Source organism: Apteryx rowi, unplaced genomic scaffold (assembly GCF_003343035.1).
Source record: "Apteryx rowi isolate R43461 unplaced genomic scaffold, aptRow1 scaffold_307, whole genome shotgun sequence".
NCBI classification, from domain to species: domain Eukaryota; kingdom Metazoa; phylum Chordata; class Aves; order Apterygiformes; family Apterygidae; genus Apteryx; species Apteryx rowi.
The window spans coordinates 531,838-558,350 of record NW_020449497.1 but is presented as its reverse complement, the minus strand read 5'-3'; the positions used below and the strand labels follow the sequence as shown (position 1 = coordinate 558,350).

The window sequence follows — 26,513 nt, the reverse complement described above, 5'->3', positions numbered from 1 at the left end:
GGAAGGCATAACAGATCAATTCAGATTTTTCTCTCATCATTATTTTCCCAAGCTTTTGTTTCAAGCTGTTTCTGAAGGTTTCTGAGGTACCAGATGATCTGAGATAAGGCATGATCCAGAAGTCATTGGATAGTGCAATCTAATCTATAGATTTCAACAAACTGCTGATCAAGTTCTAATAGTGTTGACTTCAGAGAATTAGTCTACTTGATTTACTTTACTTGCTGTGCAAAGTACATTGTCCTTTGTTAACATAATACCAAATATTTGATAAAGCAGGAGTTTCCTTTATGGGAACAAATGTCCCTTGCTATGGGTCAAAACCCTTCTGTTATGTTTTGCCCTGTCAAAAACCAGGGAGTAAGCTAATATAAATAATACAGGCAGGTGGAAAAAAGGTCTGACTTTTCCTGTTAGGGCCAAACGTGAATCATGCAGAAAATACAGCAAGGTGCAACTCCAAAGCAACATGTGCCATGCTGTTAAAATGTGCAAATAAGAATACTATAAAAAAGGAAGATTGTCCCAGATGATGATTGTCTATTAGAGCTGTTTAAAAAAAAAAAAAAAAAAACTTTGTGCATCATATGTTTTCAGTTAAAATAATTCTCAAGGAAGTCATTTCTAGTTTTCTGCAGCCTTCTGGGAGCTGATTTCTAAAAGCTTAGATTGGTAGTGCAAATAAGGTGGTGTTCAAGAAGTTATTCCCTGTGCTCCTTCTTGCATCAGTGTGCTGGATGTTCTGAGCTGGTAGTACCACTTCCCATGCAGCTTTTCACAGCAGGGGGACTGGAATGCCGAATAACCATCGAGGCCTAATACTCCTAATTTTTTGTCAGGAGCTACTGCATTGTCCTTAAGTGGTAAATGCTTTTTCCAAAGCAGTGCTCTGCTCTGACAAATATGTAATTCCAGTGAAATTGTTATTTGTACAAAGTTCTAAATGCTAGAAGCTGTGCTACTTAAAATAGCTAAATATTTTCTTATCTGCAGAAACTTAACAGGAAAGTTTGAAGGCTCAATTCTACTGCAGACTTTGAAATTACTCTCTATTTGTAATTTTTGTAATGTATATTTAAAAAGTGTTTTCTGAGTAGATTACTGAAAGCAATAACCTATTCATTTCAAGACCATGAATTCTCATTTAAGGTAACTAGTTAGACAAAAGTGAAAGCTTACATGAGACTTGTGCTGTAGATGGGCTTCTCTTCATTTCATTGACAGTATGTTAAGTAGTAAGTTGGAGAGGAACAGATAATGAACAATTGATTCTTCTCTGCAGCTCTCTTGCTTACTGTTGGACTTCAATAGACCTATCTGTGAAGATAATTAAAGTTCGTCTGCTCTGAAGGCTGTAAGTGTTCTCTACTCCTCCCCTTGCCCAAAGGGCAAATAAATAGTAAAAACAAGGTGGGTGCAGATGTTATGACTGTGTGTGTCTGCAGGTGTGACTTCTGAGTGGCATTTTGTATTCCCCCCCAACCCCGTTGATAAATGCTGTATCAGACCCCTTACTGTGAATTGTCTGTAAAGATACCAAAGGTAACAATTTTTCGAAAGATACATTTAATCAGGATTACAACTGGATAAGAAACCTTAGCATGGTGGAGAGAATCTGCTTGTGTTATATGTATTGTATTTGGTTGAGAACAGAACAACTCGAGTATCAATACAATGTCTTTACTACAAAATTTTGTATAGAGAAACCAGAGGAATGAGAACTTGTGGGTGAAAATCTCTCCCATTATTTTAATGACACAGGATGGTGGTCCTAGTGCTGTCATCTAGCAGAACAGTTGCTTGAATTTCAGATGCTGTAATAACATAGCAGAACACTTAAAATAAATCTTTACTGTTTATTAGGGCTGTTTGCAGGAGCAGACTTACCTGCTTTCCACACTGTAAACCAGAAGTGTGGCTTTTGGGGCAGCTGGGCTATACATGTAGGTTGCAGGATGTGAAATCAGCATGCTAGATTGTATCTGGTAAGTTACTGCAGGGAGGCAGCCTTTGATAGGAGTCTGGAAATGGAAGAATGCTGTTTCTGATCTTGTTTTAACAGTACTTCAGGATCCTTTGGACACAGCTCTCTGCTGTACTTAGTTGCACATGTTGCTATTGACAAATTCCATATTTTTGAAAGTGTCTTTAAACAATTGATACTCTTGCACCAATGAAAACATGCAGAGAGCTCTTCATACCCTTGCTCTTTTTTCCCAAAAGCTGTAGGAACAGTATTCTGGTTTGTAGAACAAAAGTTAGAACAAGCTATATAGCAAACATCTGCACCTGGCTACATTATTAAGCAGAATATTTGGCATGGGTGCTAAACTGTTTTCTGCCAAGAGAAATTTGCTGATAGAGTTCTTCAGGGATGAAGACATCTTTTCTGTTTGGCTCATGAGAGCTGTATCTTTGATTTGTCAAAGCAAAATTCATGTTGGAAAGCAAGCTATTTCTGCTCTTCAAATAGCTGGTTATCAAAGGTTTGATTAATATTAATTAATATCTCAGATATGTGGTGATTATGTGGTGTATCCCTTAATTTCTATGGCAGATGCTCACATATGGTTTGCCATTTTGATGACTTTAAATGGTAATCTGACCCATAAAAACTGAAGCATATTATGCAAACTGATTTTTCTGGCCTGCCCTATCCTTGATGCCATCTGTGTTAAGATGGAAAGGAGCCTGCTCAGAATGTGGTCTGCCAGTTTTAAGTAGAGTGGTAGTGCCAATCACAGGTGGATTTAGAAGAATAGCCTCAAGTAAACAAAGAAGTGAAAGAAGATTCTCAAGAACAGAAGTTTCATTTTAAAGCATGTTATGTCTGTTAAATCTTGTGGCTTATGGAACATCTATCAGTACCTTTATGTGAATTCTTCATATGGATTTAGTAACCTAAAGTGACTTTCTAAAAACAAGAATAACTCTAGACTTTCAGATGTGCTAGATACTCTCTTAAATTTATTAGGCTGTAAGGGATGAGGTCCATAAGCTCGAAGATCTGAAAGCTGTTCCTCCTAAAACTATTTTAGGCATTTTTACTATAAAACCTGTGGCAATATTCTACAAAAGCTTGCTGTCTTTCCTACCACTGTAATCAACTTTTTTCATTGACTGCCCATACTCAGAGGGCTCCACTATGTGGAAGAAACACGAGGTGTGTGTATTACTCTGCCTCATTACACTGTACTTGGAGCACTTTCATGTTTAGTGTGTGTCAAGACTCATGATCATAAATACAGATCCCTGTGTCCCATCCTGTCCCCCTAGTCTTCTGTTGATTCCATCTGTAATGGAATACAGTTCAGGAAGCTGATGGTATCTGGTCCTGCTTCAAGTATATGCAGTGGATCCAGGCAGCAAAGTCAATCACAACAAATTATTCTAAGTTTTGTAGAAGCCTGATTCTAACCCACCATATGAATCCTGTTGAAGTCATTGCATTCAGAGCCCTAGTCTACCACTTCTGAAATCCTGTCTTTGACAATTAATGAAAGCTTGTGCTGTAGGTGAAGGTAAGTACATATCTGATATGGTGTATCTCAATGCAAAACTTTAAATATCTTTAAGCATCTAATTTCCCTGTGATCAATGAGATCTCAGTCCATTTCTACTCAATTTGTGAATGCCTGAAACTGAAGTTTGAGATTCAATGACCTTGTCTTCTCATGTGTAGCCACAAGTGTATCTTGGTACTATTTATAATTCAAGGAAATGTTAAGTGCTTTTCCCCCCCCCACACACACATGTTAAGAATATAGTCTAAAGAAATCTCTCCTCCTATCTTTCTAAACTGATTAAATTGTTTTGAGCTACCATTTCCTGTTGGAATAAGGAAGCATGTAGAAGGTGGCACTCATGGATGGATTTCATGTTCTTCACATGCTTCAACATCCTTCTTTAAGTCCTCTAAGCTTCCTCTCTCCCCTCAGGCTAAATAAACAGATTTCAGCAATGTCTCATCTACTCCCTTTAATTACTGCTGTTGAGAGAAAGTTTCTGCTGTTGCAAATGTGCTATTTTGTCATGTCACATCAAATTGCATCAGCCTTATATTTAGGAACAAAAAGAGGGGGAGGCAGAGACAGGATGTGGCTACAAATGGAACCAAAGGGTTTTCTTAAATATAGGCTGAAAATAGACAATCAAGGCAGTGATGCTTTTTCAAGCAAAAATCCATGAAAGGGAAAATCAAGTCAGTGACGACAGAATGAAAAGCAGGGTTGAGGGTGTGAGAAGAGGGAGTTCTAGATGGAGGCGTGGGCTGGTGTCAGGGAAAAGCTGATGAACTTCTCATTTATGCAAACACCATTTATATTGCCAGGTTGGTGTGAAGTGGTTTTAGAATATATTAGGCCGCATACTGCTCCTCAGGTTCCTTCTGTGCTGGCTAAAAAAGTTATCCGTGCTTCCCTCCACCTTGTTGCAGGACTTGTCACCTGCCCTTTCCTTTGTGATCATCCCCCCCTTCAAATATCAAAGCTGAACTGGTTGATTGCTCCCCAGCTTGACTTATTTTGTCTGAAATAACTTAAATGACATGTCTCTAACTCAGCTCTCAGTCTTAGCCCAATCACTTGCAGGAATTGATCTAAATGCCATATTCTCATTGACTAGTTATCTGAGATATCTGTTATATGCTGCCTTGATGTAGGGATTGTTCATTAGTGGGTTTTTCTCAAAACACTAAATTGCCAAGGCTAAAATTGGTATAATGCAAAATGGCTCAGCTTTGTTCACTTTTTTCAGCCTATTGGCTGAAGCCAAATCACTGGCATGATGGCTGAATTTGCTAATAGTGGATTTTTTTTTCCTGGGTCCTGTAATCAAAGTGCAGAATTCCAAGTGTTTTCTGTGGCAACTTTATATGCAGAAACTGGGTGGTTTGTTCTGTTATTTTTGAATGTATATTGTAGGGGCTGTACCTTGCTAGATGAGATTTTTATTTTTTTTGAGAGGCAACCAAATCAAATGATAAAGGGGAAAGAAAGTTACCTAACTAAGCAGAAAGGAATAGAAAGAAAACGGGAAAAACATAAAATCTGTGAACCAAACCTAGAAAAAGTGACTTAAACCACAACGGAAAGGTATGAAAAATGGTTTTTCAGATGCTTTGTATAATGTCTTAAATGGTAGTACACCAATAGGCCTTCAGAGTACTTATATCATACAGTGCTTATATGCTGGAAGTATTTTAAAACATGAATTAACCCTTACAAGGCTCTTGCACAGCACAAGTGTTGTTCCTGTACAGCAAACTGTCTTGAATAACTCTTCTGTTACTCTAGTGTAGCTTTGGAGAAACTCCACTGCTGTCACAAAACACAGGCTCAGTTTTTTCAGGTTGCCAGAAAAAATAAATCTTTTTAATTCAATGGAAGTCAACAGAAGTAGGTTGGTTTACACCAGTCAAGAATTTGGACAGGTGAGTTTAATGTTGTCTTTACAGTGGTATAATTAGGCATTTGTCTGGAGAAACTGAGGCAGAAAAATTAAGTCCTCCAAATCAAATTCCAGTACCAATCCAGTACCAGTATTACAGATTCCTTATGTTGGGTATATGGCAACATATACTGTATATACACTATATAAAAAGATACACATATCCTTTTTTTCTTCCTCACAAGGGGCTTTGGATCAGGCTTTCTCACTATTTCTCTACCTTCTCCTTGTCTCTACTGTACTTCTAAAAAGTTAAACTTTGTCCTGTATAACCTAGCATTACCAAATGCCATGTTTTCTGTTGGTATAGACAGTTCTATAAAACCTTGATTAATTGCTCTTTCAAGGTTTTTTGAGAACAGTCAGATTAGTTTTGAGAACAACACATTACAATTTGGTGTTCATCAAAAGATTTTTAAACTATAAGATAATAAAGCATTTTCATTTCAGTGTGTGCAGGAAATGTAGAAATAACTCTGACAACTGGAATATATCGGAGAGTTCTCATTCAAGTATGCTTTAAAGAAATGGTACAATGACAATGTCACAGTTGCAAAGTGACTAATGCAAATTGTTCTCATATCTAGGTGTGAAAAGGCATCTTCTGATAAACACAGCGGAATGGCTGAGAGGATCAGCAATACACTCAGTGAGCTCTTAATTCTGCAGGATGAGGCTTCCTTGAACTAGACACTGTTTTTAAGTGACTGCACTGAAGGGGAAAAAGTAATTTAGAGAAGGCAGGCATATTGCAATTCATTACACTTCTGTATTTCAAATTAATGGGATTGTTCCAAATTTGTACCATATGAATTAAATTGGAATCTGGCTCATCTTGCCAAGTTTCCCTAGGATTTTGTCCTATGTTTTAACAGCACATAATAAAATGGAGAGCTGTTCATTAGTAGGTATTATAGACATTATTGCAATCCAAAACTATATAATCATCATAATTAGCATTGGAGTTATTGTAACAAAAGTGCATCAGCCATAGCATTACAGTACTAACAGAACAAATGGTGTATAATAACTGCTGATTTAACTGGTAATTATGATAGCATAAGTTTTAGAGGGAGCAGTAGAATGCGAGTGTGCAAGGAAGTTCTGTAAGCCTTGGACTACTACTGACRATGTATTTCTTCTTAGACAAGACTTTATTTTGTTGGAGGGAGGGAAAAAAGTCAGAATACAATTCAAAGCTGGATTTTGGTGATACTTGGAACAGCCTGGAAGCCAGTCTTCATTGTTTTTAGACTTTTGTGATGTCATTTCCAGTATGTAGCTTTACTGATAAGTGAAAGAAGAGTTTGGTGGTCAGATACAGAATTTTCATTCTTAAAGCAACAGCAGAAGCACAATGCAAACAAGTCAGTACTGGCACAAAGCAGAAATATKTTTTTTGGACACAATATGAAATAGATGGGTGATATTGAGTCTCAACTGGGCAAGCCATTAACAAAACAAACTAAGGCTRAGATACAAATAGGTGTAGAGAGAACTTTCAGTAGTTCTCCATATAAAATAGGAGACTTAAATTGATCACATTAAAAGAGCATTAAATTTACTTTAAAATGCAGTCTTTTCCCAAATAATTAAAGATATATTATGTAAGAAAGTCAGTTTGGTTCTTCAGAAAATATATTAGCAGCTTCCCCATGGAAACAGACTTTTTTACCCTCTCAGAACTGGGCAGAAAATGATCTATTGAAATCAAATGCATAGATTACGCCTGTAATACAACTTGCTTTAGAATTATGAGTCTGATAGGAGACTGATGGAAACTAAAATGAGCTCTGAAAGATCAACTGTTTGCGAATCAGCAGAACTCTTGATGCATATATGATCTGTAGGCCTACTAGCAGCACTTACTTATCAAATTAGAAAAATATTATTCATTTCATACAGTTGAGCACTTGGAATCTCTTCTCAGAAGTAATTGGTGATGGTAGAGGTAATATTTTTATTCTTGTCACCAAGGATAAAAAAAATGCAATAGAAATTTGGAAGCTCATATATTTATTGGATTATGGCAGATGTAAATCAAACACTATTTCAAACTGAAGCTAGACAGGATAAGACACCAAATTGTCCATGGTTAAATATTACTGGCCCTCAGAGCTAAGAAATTTAATATATTGATGCTGTAACCTAAAATTTTTTTTATAACAGCAGGATAGCCCACCCATTGTGCTAAATCCATGCTCCCAATGCAGTTTGATAGAAATACGGCAGTGAAACATTTGCCACAGGTTTTATACACGAAACTGGTAGGTGGTAAACTGTGCGCTCAAGGTGGACAGGCTCACAAATGGGGAAAGAGGCATACCACTGACAGCAGCTTTTAACATGAAGTAGTAAGAGGCTGATGTCTTTGACTTGGCTGCAGTATTTGTTATTCCGTCTCATTTGGTTTTTATTTAGTAAATACATCAGTTGTCCATGGTAGAGTACACTGTAAAGGGAATTATCCCAGTAATCTATGTACACTTCCTCCTGGAGTGGGGGAAGGAGACGAGAGTCATGAAGAGATTCTGGTGGCACTTAAAGCATTTACTTGCCTATTCTTCTTTCTGCCTGTCTTCCAGTTTAAGTTGCTTCCCAACACTTTAACATCTTTTTTTAAGATCAGGAAGAAAATTAAAAACACCTCGATAAACCGTCTTTATTTTCATAGCGAAAGATTTCACCTCTTCTGTGCTTTTCCAGAGCAAATCACAGAAATACTAAATGGGGAAGGAAAAAAGAAGGATGCTTGTTTTATAGTTGGAGTCTGTTTGTTTTTAAACTGAGTAAGTCTGAAAATACTAGATAAAAACTGCAGATCAACTGAAAAGACTCCATAAGCATTCTCCAGATTGTTCATCAAAAAATACCAACTGACACAACACTATAACAAAAACATGTTCTTAATGTCTTTGGTTAAAGGGAAAGCTTTGTGGCTCTCTTTAAATATGTTATTAAATCTGTATTGTTTAGATGATAGGATGGGGAAAGACACTTGTACTGAGAGCTGTCAAATTCATCATGACATGTTTTAATTCTAGTTCACTTGCTGGATTTCACAGCTATTTGTCTGGGCATTGGGGTAATTTGGAGGGTTGAGTGAAGCCAGATGACTTTAATGAACTCATTTTATGTATTTGACTCACTTTGGCAAAAAAGGATGCTATTTATGGAGTATTTTGTATTGTTAAGACTTCTGTTCTTCCTGTCTCTCAAACTTTCTCTGGGCTGCTGTCTTTGCACCATCCCCAATAATTACATCAAATTAATTCAGCATAATTTAGTTAATTATTAGCACTGGAGGTTAGCAACATGACTTCAATTGAACTGAAGCTTTTATCCCCCTTTTCCTGAGGTTTCACAAAATGTAAACAAATCTGAATCATAGATGAAAATTAAGGCAGCTCTTTCCATCATGTGCTTTTTGCCAGTCTGAAGAACTATCCTGCCACATTCAGTCACTCAGACAGGTGTTGATAATGTGCTGTCTGCTGCAAAGGGAGAAGAATCCTGTAGCATCCTGTATCAACACCCAAACACTTTGAGGGTTCAAATATTTCCTTTCTTAGGACCATTCAGTCAAAATCCAGGCAGATGGAATCATTAATAAAAATTCTGATCCATAAAGAGTATTGGATACAATACATACAATGAAAGGAATTAGGACATAGTTTCTAAAGATTCAGGGTATCCCCTTTGAATTAGGGATACTACTATGAATCACTGTGTAAAAGATGAGCAATAGCACAAGTCCTTCTATAAGACACTAGTTTGAGAATCAAAGTACAGCTTCTATTCCTAGCTCTGCTATTAACTCATTGTGTGACTTTGCACAAGCCCCTTCGTTTCCTGAAGCACAGTTTCTTCTCAGCTATGTTTTGTCTCTTAATTTAGAGATACAAGAGGCAACAATTGTCTCTGTGCATCTATAGTCTAGGTCTAGCAAAATGGGATATTTGGATCTACTGATGTTTCAGTGTATTACAATGGATCTCTGCAATGGTATGCTAAGAACTCTGCCTTTGCAAAGGATAAAATACTTTAGCACCCATGCTCACGATATTCATTTTAATCTATTATAGCATGAGCTTTGAGCTAGACGCTCAGCTCAAGAGCTTTGGCTTGAACTTATTTACAGACAATAGAACATAAGCTGTTTTCCTAATTTCATCTCAGCCAGAGCTATAACTTAGTTATTCAAGATAGTTGGTGCATTGCAACTGGTCAATTAAAAGCAAGCTCCATACCCCCCAAAACAAGTGTCCTGCGGAGTTCCATTAAGTGGTTTTTGGTTTTTTTCTCTCCTTGTGTATCATTCTGGCTCAATGACAAATATTCAAAAGAAAAATAATTATTGAAAACTTGAAGAAATCATGTTCCAGTTGATAAAATTTTAGCCTGACCAACAAGATATCCAGGATCTATTTTTGGTTCTTCTATTGATGTGTTTTGTGCAAGCTTAAGTATATTATTTGATCTCTTTCTGTCTCTGTCCCTTTTCTGGAAAGTAAGGCTAAAGATACTTGGTTTGACTAGATAACTAACTTCTGTATTTGGAAGTTCTGTATTTGGTAAGGAGTATTTAATAGACTGCTTGAATTTTCTGGGACTAATTGTAGAAGTTGTATAAAACCCTGTCTTGCTTGAAAAGTCCTTACAAGATGCTGGGACAAGTGAAAGTAAGTCTATCCTAGTATTCTGGTCTTATATTCAGATGGTATTAAGTTGGAAAGAAAGAATATAACCTTTTGTTTTGAAAAACTGCAATGCAATATAGCTAATATTCTATATACTATATCACTGCATAATGCTGTGTTATTTACTAATCATGAGCTGATTATCTGTTTTAAGAACTGTGTAGCTATTGCTTAAATCTAATGTTTTTTCCCAAATACTGTGTGGCTTATCTTATTGTTCTGACTGATGGTAATTTAAATCTAGGTGGTTATGAAGGAACGAACAGGAAGGGAAATAACATTACTAACCAGGAAATTCTCAACATTTGCTTTCTATTCTTATCTAAACCAAGTCTATGACTCTACTGTGAAAATAAATGACAAAGGGTCTACTACACAGGATGGGCTGGGATGCGGAGATGCTCTTTTAGCACCACAGAGACTTCTGCTCCCATTGGGCCAGATCCTCTACTATCAAAGTCAGTGGAACATGCCAGCCTGTTGATGTTGTTGAAAGTCTGACCTATTAGTGGACTCTGGAAACCTGTTCAGAATTTGCAAAACTGTCCTTTTCCAGCTTACAGCTTCTGTTTTCCTTTTGGAAGCCTATATTAAATCCTAATAGGAGAGAAACAGCAAGGATTGAGCTAATGCAGACAACAGCACACACTTAATCATCTGCTCAAACAACATGTAGGCCTGTAATTTAAATACATTACACTAATATCTGCTACCACTAAGTCGGCCATAGCTTTCATCACTTCTCTCTCTTCTACTGAGTCAAATCATGAAGCGCTGGAATCAATTGTTAAATAGCCCTTTCTGGAGCCAGGTACCTATTTCATGAATTATGGAGTTCCTTCAAGATTTTTCTTTTCATCTCAAGAGAATATCTTACAACTCTCTAAAATAAAAATATCTTACAATATGCAGAAGAAAATGACTTGCTGAAGGAATGGGGGATGTATAGTTCCTTCAACATCCACAGCAGGGAGAACGTGCAAGTCTCACACTAGTTGGCTTTGGTGAGCAGCTCTTTTGCAGAATCCCAGTGCAGCCAAGAGTTTCATTTCAGGGCCAAGGGTCCTGTTGCAAAAACCACTTGCAGGACTGGGATCTTTAAGCTTGCTGCTAGTCAGACTTTGTTGTTGTCTTTCAGAGGCCATAGTGACAGTAAAGTTTTTGAGAAAATCTAAGATAGGGACATTTGTGACATCTTAAAGCCCTAAGATGTGGGCATCTGTCCACGTGATTAATTGTTGGTATGGTAACAATCCCTGATTAGTGAGCTGTACAGGTTAAAATCCCCTTTAAGAGGTTAAAAACTTCTAGACTTAAATGTAATACTGCTGCTTATAAAAATCTCCCCCATGAACAGGCACGTACTCCACTCAAGACAAAGTGGGCCAAATTCACCCATGGTATAATTCTGCCACAGACAGGGTTTATACCGGGGAAGGTTTTGGTTCATATTATTACTTGGATTGAGGGCAAAGGATTGGAAGATGTTAAATTGCAGTAGGTGTGGACTTGGGATAATGAGAGAGCAAGTTGTTCTTGATGCCACTGTAAAGGGTGATGTGAACTGAGAAGGATGAACTGTGGTGAAGGATGAAACTTAGAGGATGAACTGTGGATGCCAGGATGTTGTACGAGTTCCATCAACATTACTCTAGGGATTAAGCGTGTATAGCTAAGACTGAGAACATGCCACAATGGATAAACAAAGCGAGAGGTTGTGCTGGAAAACTGTACTGTAGACTTATTCTGTCCTAGACTAGATATGTTCTTTGCACTGAAGGAATGCTAAGAGGCATATTTTAGGTATTCTTGTTTAAAAAAAAATACAATAAAATAAAAATATATTGATCTTTATTCAATAGTATAGGTCACAGTGATTTCCTTTTGCTGTTCATAAATCCAGTCTCTTTACCTTTCCATGTCTTTGTCCTTCTGTTGAACTTTTGTACTCTTATTTTCTCAAGTAGACCCTTTCTGACCTAAGTGGTGGTTATTTGTTTGAATTACATGGGATCTTTTTACCCTTTTGTTAAAAATCAATAAAGCAGGATTGCACGAGCAAAGTGAGCCTATAAAATTAAAATAAACTTTAACCTGTTTCAGTCCTTCCCAAATAGTCAGGAAGCATGACAAAATAGGTTGGCAAAGGACATAGAGGAGCCATGATTAAAAATATAACAATGAATTATTTCAGTTAGTAATGAATGAACAGCTTCATTAAGAACCACAGATCTGAGCTCATAAGGGCTGTCATATTTGACTACAGAGGCAGTCGTCTTTCTGTACCAAGAGGAAGCGCACACAAGAGAAAAATCTAGGCCCATTCTAGTGTTTTCAAAACGCTTTTAAGGAGGATCAAACTGCTGTGACTGAGTCCTGCATAAAACTGAGTTCTTGTGAGCTAGCTGTAGTGGGAAGCACAGAGTTAGTCAAGTATTTATACTCTCTAATGTTCCATTTTACACATACTGACCTCATGCTACTATCATACCTGTAACTTGGTTATGCAATGTTAGCTTGAAAAAATGGTAGTGAAAGTGATTTTACAGCTACCTCTGAGTGCAGTCAAAAAAAGCATGGCTGTTCTTCCTTATTCTGTTTCTAGGCAATTAATCTGGGATATTATCATTCTGTGATGAAAGCTTGTGTTAAAATATGAATTCTGATGCACACTGACAAGACCCAGGAAGTAAACTTTAAGCAACTGTCTTGTTTCCCCCAGACATGACACTGAGGTGGGTTAAAGATGGACAGAGATGTTAATTTCCTTTATTATCTTGGTATTTTCTTGTAGTTTCAAACTGTGCTACTATGTAAATGTTTGCACAGGTTATAAGTGGTGTGACTTATGTAAGTGATATGACAACATCATGTTGTATGTTATCCTCATGGGAGCAATAGAATTTTATGTCCAATTTTTTTTAACAGTCCAGTTTCTTATATTCTTCCCCTTCAGAGAGCGTGTGGATAGCTAGCCAATCCACTTCCCAGGGGAAGCCTGAACAGCAAATCCATTTGTAGGTGATGTCTTGGCATAAAGTGTTCTTCACAGTTTATAAACTAGAAACCTGAATCTAAATATCTCTAAGTGTCAGGAAAGTGTGTTTGTGTCTACAAAAGCAGTTCTTTATCATGAACAAAAATGCTGATGTTCCTTTTTGTTCTTTCTCTTGCTCTTATGAACAGCATCTCTGTTGCCAAATGAAAGGGCCTGCTGATTATACCAATGTGTTAAAAGTAGTATACGACAGGTATGCAGTCAACAAGAAGTTCCATAAGTACTGTGGAAACCCAGGAATAAATATGTATGCATGATGTAGCTTTAATAAATCTTATCTGATTGGTGGTCACTTTGCACAAATTGCCAAAAGATTACTATGGCTGAAGAATACTGGTGTTGTCTGCTTCTATTGTTTTCTCCTTATCTGTCTTACGGTATAAATGTGAGCAAAGTACTGAATTTTGTATGTTCCTTGGGGCAAAGACAGACTCTTTTCCTATGGTGGTACAGTATTCAGAAAATAATGCAGACTACGTCGTCCAAACCATACAGCCTAAGCCAAAATACCTTGCTCTGTCTGCTTTCTAACATAGTATTACTGTGATTTCTGAGGAAAAACTCACTTTGAAGGCAAATACCTGGCATTCAGGAGTCCCACAGAGGGCCTGTAAGATCACCGTTGGCCATTTTGCCTAGTCTGGTGTGGATCTTTTTTACAGCACGAAAAAGATTTGATAACAGCAATGCTTTTATCGAAGTAGCTTAGTGAGGAAAAATAGGAGGCAGAACTTTCCTTGTTTGCTGACTTTTGTCACTGAATGTTGGTATTATTTGAGGATGAAGTCTTAGGTCTGTTTTCTCCTTTAACAGAAGGTGAAATATTTTTCTCTTGATATTACAAGCTCATAAGGAGCAAGGTAGAAGAAAAAAATACAAATAATGGTGCATCAGTTATTTGAAATAAAGACTAAGAGCACCACTGCAATCCCTTGCTCTAAGCAGCACTGTTTTCATCCTCAGATCTGGGGCTATAGTCTTGGTTGCTGTAGCTGACCTCCTTATCCGAGAACACAGACAGATGTCGATGTGGTGTGAGAGTTACTGAGGAGGGTGTTCACGGTGCCGGAAAATCATCAGTGAGCCAAGTAGGGTGGGGAACCAGAATTGATCAAAATGACAGCATCCCAGTGATGTGATGGCCTAGGCTGGTGGGCCTGGGTTTTATTTATTTACTTAAACATCCTTATGCAGCTTTGTTCCCAAATCCTTTGTTTTCCTCATTGCTGAGAAACCTGTGCTTATTGATCTACTGCCTTGTGTAAGACTTGTAAGTTCTTGAGGCCCTGTTGTAAGGTGCTTCTTCCCATGCTCCTGTGATCCATAGTTTATAAAATCATGAAGCAGTAGGTCTCTATTTTAAATAATCAAAGACAGCATGTTTGCATTCTTCAAAAGAACTTCCATACTTTGTTTTTAACTGGGTATCCTTTTGTTATTTTAACATAATTTGTAGTAGTATTGTGCCCAAATGAAGGGATTTGAACCCATAATTACAGCCAAAAAGTTAGTATACTAACTAACATGAAGTAATAGGAGGAACTGCTATAGCTAAACTGGAACTAAGCGCTGGAACCATTTCAAAATACAGTGTTTACAAGAAAAATGAATGAGGAGGAAGTTTTGTTTTAAAGCTGATGGCACCAAGGTATAACTCAGGTCGTATTCAGACATGACCTCAAAGGTAAACACTTAATTTGGTCAGAAAGAACAAGATTCATGTTGACAGTGCTTGAACTGAGCAGTTTACAGGTGGGATGTTCTTATGAGGCTATGCCTTTCAGAATTTTCTGAGAGTCGGCAGAGAAGAGTAAGAGAAACTTGAATTGCACCTAAAGCAGGGAGATTCCTGTCTATTCTCATATTGCTATCTGAGCATGGCATTTAGTGAGCATGCTACAAGGAATACTTCTCTAATTAATCTATCTAGGCATGCTCATCAATTAACCAAAACAGAAAGGGTAATCAGGCCTTAGAGCGGGAAGCATGTTACTTCACTGCTGTTAGACTGCAAAAGTCTCCATGTCTTGTTTGCTGTTTGTGATGTATTACATGTCTTTGCTTTGTGCACCACAGTGTAAGATGAAACATTTGCACTGTGGCTTTGTTTGGATAATTTACATAAGTGGTCTTCATCATGAAAAGAATTTCATGTCATGTTATGGCTGAAACAGAACTCATTTGTGCCTTTTCTAAGCTTATTGACTTAAGTCTATATTCAGTTTTTCTCTGCTATAAAGCATCTTTTAAGCTTTCACTCATACCCTGACAAAAATGCATTATAGGTCAGATTTCCAGTTACCTTAAAGCTGCTTTACACTGTATCAGCAGTAAAGGGAGCATAAAGTGAGTAAGAATACAAATTGCAATCTACATTTCATCTGTAGGAAAACTCTCCTTCTCAGGGTCTGAAAAGAGTGATCTCTTATATGCTGCAAGCATGCAATGCTGCCAGACGTGCTCAGTTCTTTGTTCAGCAGCTTCCTGTATTTACAGGACTTAAGGCCAGAGTCTGACTCTCTGTATAATATGTTATTAAAATTTCATCCAGGATCCTCTGTATTAAGGCAAATTAAGTCAGACAACTTGTATTGGAGTAGTGCATCTGTGCCTTGCAGCTCACAGGCTGTGTGCTGCTTGCCAGGGCAATTCATCTGTGTGAAGCTCTCCTCATTTTGTCTTTTATAATGGACTTTCAGTGGCAGGTTGAGGGCTGGATGAATTGTTAAGATAGTGGCAGCCAAGGACCCCAAACCCTTCCTGTTACTGTAGGTGCCAACAAGATAAAGAAGGGAAAGTGGACCCTCTGGAATACTGATAGCCACAAAAACGGGCTGCTGTCACAAGGATACTTCATCCAGGTCACAGTTCACTTTGTCTGCTATAAAAAGTTTCCTGAGAATGGGTCGCATGAATTGTTTTGGTAGTGGCAAATGCAAGAAACAGGAATGATCCAAGTACTCRGTTATGAACATGGGTTGAGTAGCACGTGTATTCTCATACTTCTAGGAAATGGTCTTTGCCTACAAAGAGTAACTGCAATGCACTAGGTCTAATCATGTGATGTGGCTGGGGTGTTTGGCTTCGGATGCCCCAGGGTGGCTGATCTGCCCAACTGCAAATGTTGGGTGCTCCTGGACTGCAACATACTGCGCAAAGGGCATGATTTGAAGACATCAGGAGAGGAGGGGCACTGTTCCCTGTTTGATAGGGTTTCTGCTATGTCACTTTCATCGTTAGAAAATTGTGGCAATTTTATCACTCAGACTTGTCTGGCTTCAGCTTTTGGCCATTGATTCTGATTTTGCTTTTCTAAATTAAATAGCCCTTTAATTTTCAGTGTTCCTTCACATGAAGGTATATATGCATTCTAATCAAATCACCACACATTTTTTTAATAAGCTAAAGATTGAGCTCTATAAGACTCACTTTAAGGCACTCTCTGCCCCCCTTAATGCCTTTTTCTTTTCTCTTCTTTTTTATGTAGGCATACAACATTAAATGGATCTTCATTCTGCTTACAAAGGTAAAGTTACTTTTATTTTATTCATAACTCCATTATTTTTGCATTTAGGGATCACTCTATCCCTTTTTTTTTTGCACAGCAGCCCACTGGGAGCTACGTTCAGTTGCTTGTTCACTGTGACTCTTTAGATCTTTTTCCTCTTCTAGGATATAGTTCCTTATTGTAGATATAACCTGCGCACTGTATAATGTTTAGAAACATTAAAATTTGGAATGGGCCTAGCCTATCCAGAAATTTACCATCTATTCTGATTGCCCTGTTGTCAATCTTTGTCTCATCCACAAACTATGCCAAATACAATTTTATGTTTACTGGGAGACCACTGCTGAGAGTGTTGAATAGCATTAGGCCTGATCCTGTTGCCTGAGGTATGTCCAATCAATGATGATTCCCTATCAACAAACAGATCTTTGAGATCTGTCAGTTAGCCAGTTCCTAATCTCCCGTACGCTCTACTGATGTTGTGTAGTGCTAACTTTACATTGCGAGATTGAGTCTCTAAAATGTGCTGTTGTTGCAGTGTCATTTGACATTGCTTCTCTGCCTTATGCATCAAGCAAAGCATTAAGCTTAGGAGAATAAAAATAGAAATGAACAGAACAAGAATGTCTGGCTATCATCATTCATGCAGTAGGACATTACGGATCATACTTAGAAAGGGCAGAATCCACAATAATGACAGGCCACAGCTCGTCAGAAACGATCATGTCAAAACAGTAGGTCCTAATAAAAGCCCAGCATGCTGGAGAGATGTGTCTATTAGAATGTGACTTCAGCATTGTACATACTCACCCGTACACAAGGAAGGTTATATCTACAGGGCTGGCTATTGCTTAGGGCAGCAAAACATTCAGTAACTATGAGCAAATGTGACTTGGTAGGGATGGGTATTTGCTGGTTTGCCTAGGGCAGCAGAACCCAGAGAGCTGGCCCTGAACATAGTGCACTATTCAGTCTCCTGTGACCTACTGTGGGATAAAGAAGATACATTGCACAGAGTAATAACCAAAGAAGAAGGCAGATACTACACTGAAACAGAAAGAAGTCTGCTGCTCTGCTGCAGTGGGTTGTGAAACAGGTCTGACTCCAGAGTCATAGGCCTTTCCTGCAGTACCATCTAGGAGCCTGTGAAACCTGGAAGGGAGGTTTAAGACAAAAGAGAGTAAGAATCCTACTGAGCAGTAACAGTGTACTCAAGCGTCTTCCTGGACCGGCGTCAGAACCTGAACCAAGATGTTTTGTGATTAAAGAGGTTTCAAGAGGCTTCCAATTTTCATTCTTATTTTGCCAATCCGCTTATTTCCCTGCACAGAAAATTTTAGCATCTCATTTTACACAAATAGCATTTTTGGAATCTTTATTCATACTAACATCAGCAGGCCCAGTGAAGGCATGATGAGTCAGGTTAGAGAGCTTGGCTCTGAATTTGTAATAGTAGGTCTCCTAGTGATTTCTTTTTTCTTTCAGAGTCTATTACAAGACATTTAGACTTACATTTTGAAGGAGGACAAATAATTTTGGCACCATAGTTAACTGCAGAGATGCCTGATTTTCAAACTGAATGATTGAATGAAATTTCAAATGAGCACCGCATTCCTGAGATGCTCTAAAATCGCACATACTTTTGAAAAAACAGGTCACTTCTCTGCTGTTATATGAGTACTTATACTGCTGGGATTATTACAAGGTTTCTTCCTAATTCAAACTAGATTAATAATATTCAAATGATGCTTTGCATTTATGTTTCTGCAATTAATTTTTTTATAGGGTTTGTTTGCTCAATTGCTAATTTACAAAATCCACTGTGTACTTCTCAGCCATTTTTATGATTCAGTCCAAAGAGCCTGCTAACACCCAGGGAGACAGTAGGATTTTCTTTCTTCTTATTGTTGAATTTATTCTTGAGCATCAGCTTTAGGATCCCCAGGTAGCTTCAGTAACATAGAGCTAGTAGTACAAAATAGTGTCAAATGGTTCTGTCACCCCATGTCCAGTTTCTGTTCCGTCTAACTTCTGTTTTGTGTGCTTGGTTTTGTGTGATATGGTAATGGGGATGGATTCTCCAGCAGAGAACCTGATTGTTAAAGTAAGTTTACCATGAAAGACAATTCAGTGATCCGAATGCTGAGGTGGTCTGTGGGAACTYGGCTCTGTTCTGCTAAAAATTACTTAATGGTTGGTATTCAACACCTTAGGATGTTAGTTGCCCTGCGGAGGTAAGCATCTCTCTCACCTAACTACAGAGCGACCTGGCAAGACAGTGTCCCAAACTCATTTTATGTCAGTGAAGTGCCCAAATTCAGTGGAAGGAATCCAGGCCTTTCTCAGTTCCTCATCGTTGAAATGGGCATAATAGTACTGTGCTATTTTACAAAGGTACCATAAAATCAGTATGTTAAAGGTCATGAAGTTTGGATAGGATAGGGAATCATATAAATACCAGCAACTTCTGAAGAATCAATACCAGGACTAGGATTTTGAAGTAATAGGAAAACACATCTCCAGCCTACAAAGAAATGTGTATTGCGGGGGGAGACTATAAACAGTGACAGTTTAGATAACTCTTGTGGCCCTTTAACTAGCACTTTCGGTTTCTGAAGTCTGACTTCTGCAGCCCATTTGACTGTAGCCTGGAGGGACTGAGATCTTAATTGTTGAACTGTAGAGATTTGCTTGAAAAACAGTCACAGTAGCAGGAAAAAAAAACATCTGAGAGCAGGGGCATAGTGTCGTACCAGTATCATGGGTACAGCTATACACAGGGTCAATTGACAAGCTTGCTAATGCAGAGTGCAAGATTAATTGGCTTTGGTCAGCCTTTGCTTCACTATCTGAATATCATTATCAGGAATGTAAATGATTATGCTATGCAGAGAAATACCACAATAGTCTCTGTGTCTCCTTTTATACTTGTGTCTTTTTAAACAAGCCTTTATCTAAATGCAAATGTGATTTCAGCTTTCTGATTAGGACATTATACAGTCATCCATTCCAGAAAAGCACAATTAGTGGATTATTTTATTTCTGACTCAACAGTTCTTGGTTTAGAAAGTTCGTTTGTTGTGCTATGCATGATATTTAAGTTATCAGAAGGAGATTTACATTATTAGAGTCAGGATTACAGCCATATTTTGTGAGGTCTGAGGGTTTTTTACTGAAAGAAAGATAATCTTGGCAAATAAAAACAGTAATGCTTACAGGATTTGCCGGGGGGGGAGGTTTAGAGCAAAAGGCAGTAGTGCAAATTATTACTATTCTTGATTGTCCTTTTTGTGCAAAGTAAGGGTCAAATTATCAGTAATAACTATGCAARATCTCTGATGTCATGAGGTGTACAAGTGCAGAATTTAACCTTACCCATTTTAGGGTCTATTGTGTCACTCTGAAAACCTGATACTGGGTCAGGCCGTAAGAAGGTTTCTGATTAAATCGGTTGCGTTTCCAAAATGCTCATTGGGTTTTCCATGTCGTATAGTAGATGTCCAGTGAAGCAGGACAGGAAGGATGTAGCTGGGAGACAACTGCTTTGGAGAACTAAAGTAGAATTTTAGCAAATTGGGGGATTTCGGTGGGAGGAATAAAGGGTTTTCTATTACAAAGAATGGCAGAAGATACGTAATGCAAGTTGTGCTGTTACTGTAGTAATAGAAGGAAATTGTTCTGAGGGAAAGTGATTAGAAGTTATTTGGTGGAAGAGAAGGATTTTGGAAATGGAGAAAATCATGAGATGATATTTGGCCTTCTTTTTCCCTTGTGCTCTGAGCATGGAGGCTTACTCAAATCAATTTAAGTCTTTCCAGTGGCAACTGACTGTGAGTTCAGACCACTATGATGCCTTCTCAGCACTCCCTTCCTTCCAGCCTTGACAGTGATATCATCCTGTCCCAAGAAAACAAAAGAAATCAGATTTTCTCTGCTATACTTCTCTGCTTTTACTGCCAGTAGTTTTATACACCCCTTTTTCTCTGTTCTCCTCTGTTGCTATCACTGTTCCAAGCTGGAAAAAAAAGATTACAAGAATGTCAAGGGCAAGCAAATCTTTTTATTATAAACAATGGAAGTGTTTTAAAGCTTTGTTTTACATTGGGACAGGCCTATTGTGACTCAAAGTAAAAACTGCTGATGCCAGAAAGAAGCACAAGACCCTWGACCTTCCCCACCTTCTCCATCCTGCTCCTGCTATATGTGTGAACGATTTCAGTTGCCATAGTTAATGGTCTTAACCAGCATGGTAAAATCTATTAACTAAATTTCTCTTTTTGCTTTRCACTTACATGTATGGGAAATCTAATGATGCAAAGGAAGCTGTTGTTTGAATCTCCGCTCTCAAGCATTCTGAAATTGCTGTCTGCTTCCGTGGTCTTCCAGCCAGGGAGGTAGCCCAGAACTTAATTTCTGCTCTGTGGCCTTCTTGCCTCCATCACTGTAAAACTGAGGGCAGGTTAACCACTGGCAGGGCCTGTTAATAGACAGCAAAAAACCCAATGATTAGAAGCATTTGCTCTTCTGACTAACACACAGATCTTGACACAGTAAGAGTGAGGAATTATGCGTGATGCCATTCAGTCTGTCTGGTGGATTCAGTGACTGTCTTGTGCTGTCATGGTTCATAATGCCAGTTATAGACATAATCAAACTGAAATTATTTATGGACTGTGTTTGTTTACTGTATGAAAAAAYTCTGTTAGCTTGGGGTTTTACCTTTTATCCAGCTTGTAGGACTTCTCTTTCACCACATGAAGGAATCAGTCTGTAGAAGACAAAGGGGCAATGTTAACGTAATGTATGCTAGCATCTATTCCCATGCCGTCACTGGGCCAAATCGAAGTAAGAGAGCTAAGTCTTTAACCTAGATGACCAAGGAAATGGAGTTAGCTCTAAAGGTTCTGGATTTTATCCTTGTTCTTGACAGCTCCTTGAGACCTGCAGTATGATACTAGAATGCATTYTTCTTGCGTTATTTTGTGTTAGCTATTTGACATTTCTGTGCAGAGACTTATTTTGTTATTTCTAATGGCAGGAAAAACATGGGGATACCTAGTTGATGTGGAGTKGGCCGTGAGGCAGGAATGTAAGAAATCATAATTCGGGGGACAGACTACTGGAAAGGTATTTAAAACTACATATGGGATTTTGAAGAGAAGGGGAGTCGAGGAAATATTCAGTAGAACCTGGATTTTGGAGATAGCTCTAAGTCCCAGAAAGGTTAGAGGGCAAGCATGAAACCAGGGGAAGACCTGTTCAGATGCTATTTTAATATTACAGATTGTAAGAAGGCTATTATTGATTATAAGGAAGCTGGATGGAGTTTTAGAGAGAGAAATTAAGATAGCATTGGGGTCCAATGCTGGATCAAGTGCATTGCTGTTACAGGACTCTGTACAACTTTTCCATCCAGTTAAATTTTTAGTAGTAGGATCTTAAAGCATTTTAGAAATCTTACTGAAACTCACAATTCAGTATATAGTACATACACAGTTATAATTAGTTTTACTTTACAGTTGCAGACTGAGGCACAGAAAGATGAAATGTATTCTTGAAGTTATGATGATTTTGCAAATTTGGTGGTCCTAAAATGAGCAAAATGTCCACTGATGCTAAAAGAATGACTAACATATGGAAGAACTTAATCCAGACTCAACAAATTAACCAAACGTTGTTATTTCAGACTTACACAGTAAACAATGACTGTCACAACTTAAATAAGGCAATGATATAAAGTAAAAAGGCCTTTCAGTTCTTTGCTACACAGTCCGAGTCCCGTTATTGGGTGTCAGTGGCTAGCGTGTTGTGCAGTGACTGTTAGTGTTAATTGTGATGAACTGTGGTGTGTCACTGAAGTGCAAGACAGCTGCACGAAGAAGGTGAAGAGCATTGGAGTTATGGCGCTGTACACAGCTTGTTAATGATATTACATTGAAGTTAGATGCTCATAAAAAAATAATTAAATTAATAACTAGAACTGGTCAAAGACTCAATTTTCAAATCCATTAGTTAGCCCAGTACTTGGGAGGGGGAAGGAATTTTTTATGAGGTGCATCAATGCAAATGTTTGTCACGCACTTCAGATTCAACAGCTCATCATTTTCCTATAAAAAAATTTCTAATTATCCATAGTGAAAACCACTATTTTAGAAGAATGCCGTTTAAGTTTTCCCCCCAGAATCTCTGCAACGTTTTCAATTCTATTGATCAGTTTAACCCTTCCATATTAATTTGTTTGTGTGACTCTGGTTTCCTGCTCTCTCTCGTAGCTGAGTTTCTTTATGCTGAGACAGGCTGTCCTGTACATTCCCAAACCATGAGGGATCTTTGCTTCTGTGACAGGAAATCTATTGCAGCACTTAGATTTAATTAGAGCACAATGACAGATGATGAGTTTACACATCAAAGCCTAGAAACAACTAAAGAAATTGGCCCTAGTCCCAAAGTACACTATAAGATCTGCCTCAGACTGTATTTAGCAGGAGTATGTGAAATACAGGGTCAGGTCTTTAGGGTCAGTTGAGCTATACCAATTTTTACCAGCTAAGGATGAAGCTCAAAAAAACCCATGAGTGTGGATGAGTTTAGGTTCAGATCAGCTTGCATCCAACTGCTTGTTTTAGATTTCTATAGTGGATGATAGAGCCATATTCCTGAATGTTCTGTTTAAGTAGCAACAAGTCAGATGCAGTTCTGTTTTGCACTGAGTTCAAAGAATAATTATAGACTCATGGGCTGTGTAGACCTTGGACATATTTTAATCTCTCACATAGTAGTGAGAGATTAGTTTGTTTAGTTGCACAGATGCTCTTCATGTTTTACTCACTTGTGAAACTATTCATGCAGTAGTAAGTCGCAGTCAGTGATTATAGTGCCTTAGCACACAGGCAAATGAAACTCTTCATCCTACATCTTCTACATGTGAGTTTATCAGTTAAAATTAGGACTTATTACCATAGCAGTTTTTTCCTTCAATAAATACTTTTCATTAAATATTAGTGAGTTTGAATATTTCACAGGATTTTTTTTATTATTTTAGAAGAGATTAATTTCAAATCTAGTATCCAGATTTCAACTTTGTCTATGTTCAGGCCTATGAGTTAGATCCATTATTGTCAATGATTATTAATCTATATGTGTGTACATTACATGGGAAATAACTCTTTCCTGTATGGAGAAAATAAAAATGCTGACAATGAAAAAAGAAAACTAATCTGGGGGTTTTGTGCAGTTCATCTCTTATTTTCGAATATACCCTTTTCTTGTGATTACTGGACTGCTTTAGTATTTTCAGACACTGTACTCACAGGAGACTAGATTACATTAAGAATGAAAGTGCTGTATAATCAAAGTTTGGCATCTAGTTTAATTGTATAGTAATGATGAATGCCAAGCCCTAGCATTAGTCCAGAGAAGCAGCATGTCTCAAGCACTTGTCTTCAAGGCACAGTTGTTTCCCTGCGGCCCCTTTCTATAACATGTGGAATGCCTTCGTTTTCTGCTGGACACATTAGTGATGCTGCCCATACTGGGTCATGTGCTGTGGGGCACAGCAAATAAGTGAGGTGGCTTCAGATACTTTTATGTGAATTTCCTGACTCAAAATGCTGCCATTTGGGTTCAAAGCAAAAACCTATCTGTAAATCTCAGGGTCAGTGAAGGCAGGAGAAGAGGAAGGACAGAGGTTAGGGCCACAGACATCCTGTATGAGTCTGGTCTAGTCATTTAATCTCTGTGCCTCATTTCCCCATTTATGAAAGCAGTACCCTGTCTCACAGATGTTCTAATCCGTGTGTTAGACACTGAGACACTCAGGTGTGGTAATAGGAGATTCAGAAATACACAAAAGAGAGAGATATAAATCTGTAGGTGCAGCACCTCTAAATAGTAGTCCTCGTGTTCCAGTAATTTTTGTAACAGGCTTTGCTCTTTAGAAAAGTGACCTGATCAATCAGGCTTTAAATGGTTGGCAGATGAAACATCTTGACAATCTCTAGGACACTAACATGGCTTTTTTTTTTTCTGGCATGCCGTGTAGCTGGGTTTTGTTTGCTTTCATTTTCCTTTCATAACTGCATCAGTTCAGGCAGTTCATTTTCAAATGTAAAATAAAATTAATAGAGCAACACTGATAAAATAGAAATAGTCAGGTGCACAGAGGGCATCCAAACTTTACTGAGAAGGTCTTGCTTTCCCTGTGTAATTTTGTATGGTAAAAAATTTAAGGCTGCCAAAGAAAGGCAACATGTATAATGTTACTGTACCTTTTGACTTCTGGTTATGGCAAAAGGTAAATCTAGATTTTGATGGGGGGGGAATCCTTAACATCAGTTCTAAAAAAGAAAAACATTGACATCTCTATAAATTGAGTAGTGTTTGGGATCTTTCGAACTATCAATATGTGTCAGGAATGTTATTTGGTCTAACTTTTGTCATCTGAAGTACTAAATGCCAGGGGCAAACGGAAGGGGGTAAGTTTAGCATAATGTTTGTATAGTAAATATTTCTTACAATATATGATGTAAATTGGCAACCCAAAAATGCTTTGATTAAAAAGATAACACGAGCTGAACTCTGCAAGTTCCATTTACATAGCAGGGGAGAAGGAGCCAGGTGTCAGGTGAAATTAAATTTCCTAAGCAGGAAAGCAAAGCAAAGGCATTTGCATAACAAAACAAGGTTTGTCCAAGCTGATTTTCATCTTTCATTTGCATTTTCACTGACACATAGAAGGAATATACAATGATACCATTGAACTGAGCGCTAGGAAGAAATTGAAGTAGGGTACTAGAATCTACTTTGAAGGTTCCTTCTATTTGTCAAGTACCTGATAAACTAAGGAAAAAAAATTGAGAAATCAAGGAAGGAACTTAGTGCTGAGAGTGATATCAAGGGTGGTGTAAAAGGTGTATACTGGAATCATGCCCTCAGCTTCTACTGTTGAAGGAGAAGCTGTAGGATTGAACTTCATGTAGCAAATAAAAAAATAATTGATTCTCAGGTGTACACCTTTATTTCCATGTTTATCATGATTACAAACCTTTTACTAATTAGCCTGACTTTTTCGTAATGATGATATATCAAAACAATAGTCTCAGGGTAAACTGACTTGCACTGAGTATGTCTACTGCCTATGGAACAGCAAGTCTTTAGATAGCAATTTGAGAGTAAGCTGTTAGTTGTTTAACATTCAAGACCTGTTTCTGACCTGTAAGGAGCTGAAGAGTGTTCCTCAGGTTGCAAGGGACAATGTACAAGCTGGAGACATCAGATGCACTGTCAGAGAGGGGTTTTCATGACAGGTGCAAGCTACTGCCACATTTTCAAGCATCAGGCAACAAGGTGACAGCTTGTGACTGTAATGTAATCAATAAACTCACAGATTTTTGTAGTAAAGTAAAATAAAGAATGTTATAAAAATTATATTTAGAGGATATTTGCAGCTGAGTTCTCAAATTCAGTCTGTACATGCCACCACTATAACAGCTTCTTTTTAGAGGAAATTGTGAACTACTAGAGCCTACCTGTTTAAGCTCATTGCAGAAAGTTTAATTTGGGGTGAAAAACAAGTGAGGCCTTCAACCCTCGGAAAGCAAATAAGTGAGACGGTGTTACGGAGATCTGCTCTGAAATGGGCTCGCTTATTGTGTTTGTATTTTCAAAATATGCAAGACAGTCTTGGAATGATCCTACTTTAGTCTTGTAACTGCAGTGTCTATATTATAACTTTGGTTGTCCTACTCCCCTTCTGTGTTCAGTGGAGAGAAGGACAGGGAGTGATTTGGTCTGTATGTTA

General features: G+C 38.0%; 1 protein-coding gene across 12 annotated transcripts in view; it reads left to right on the top strand.

Moving 5' to 3' along the window:
• The window catches only part of LYRM9 (LYR motif containing 9), a 71,322-nt gene that overhangs the window by 15,065 nt on the left and 29,744 nt on the right, over positions 1 to 26,513 (top strand). For 6 of the 12 annotated variants that reach the window (XR_003254285.1, XR_003254284.1, XR_003254281.1 and 3 more), the window contains 2 exons: positions 1,283 to 1,354; positions 16,694 to 16,732. The gene's annotated coding sequence lies outside the window, so the exon portion shown is untranslated. Of the gene's footprint in view, positions 1 to 1,282; positions 1,411 to 16,693; positions 16,733 to 21,752; positions 21,842 to 26,513 lie in introns of all 12 variants that reach the window. The other 6 variants (XR_003254290.1, XR_003254291.1, XR_003254288.1 and 3 more) reach the window with 4 other exon arrangements.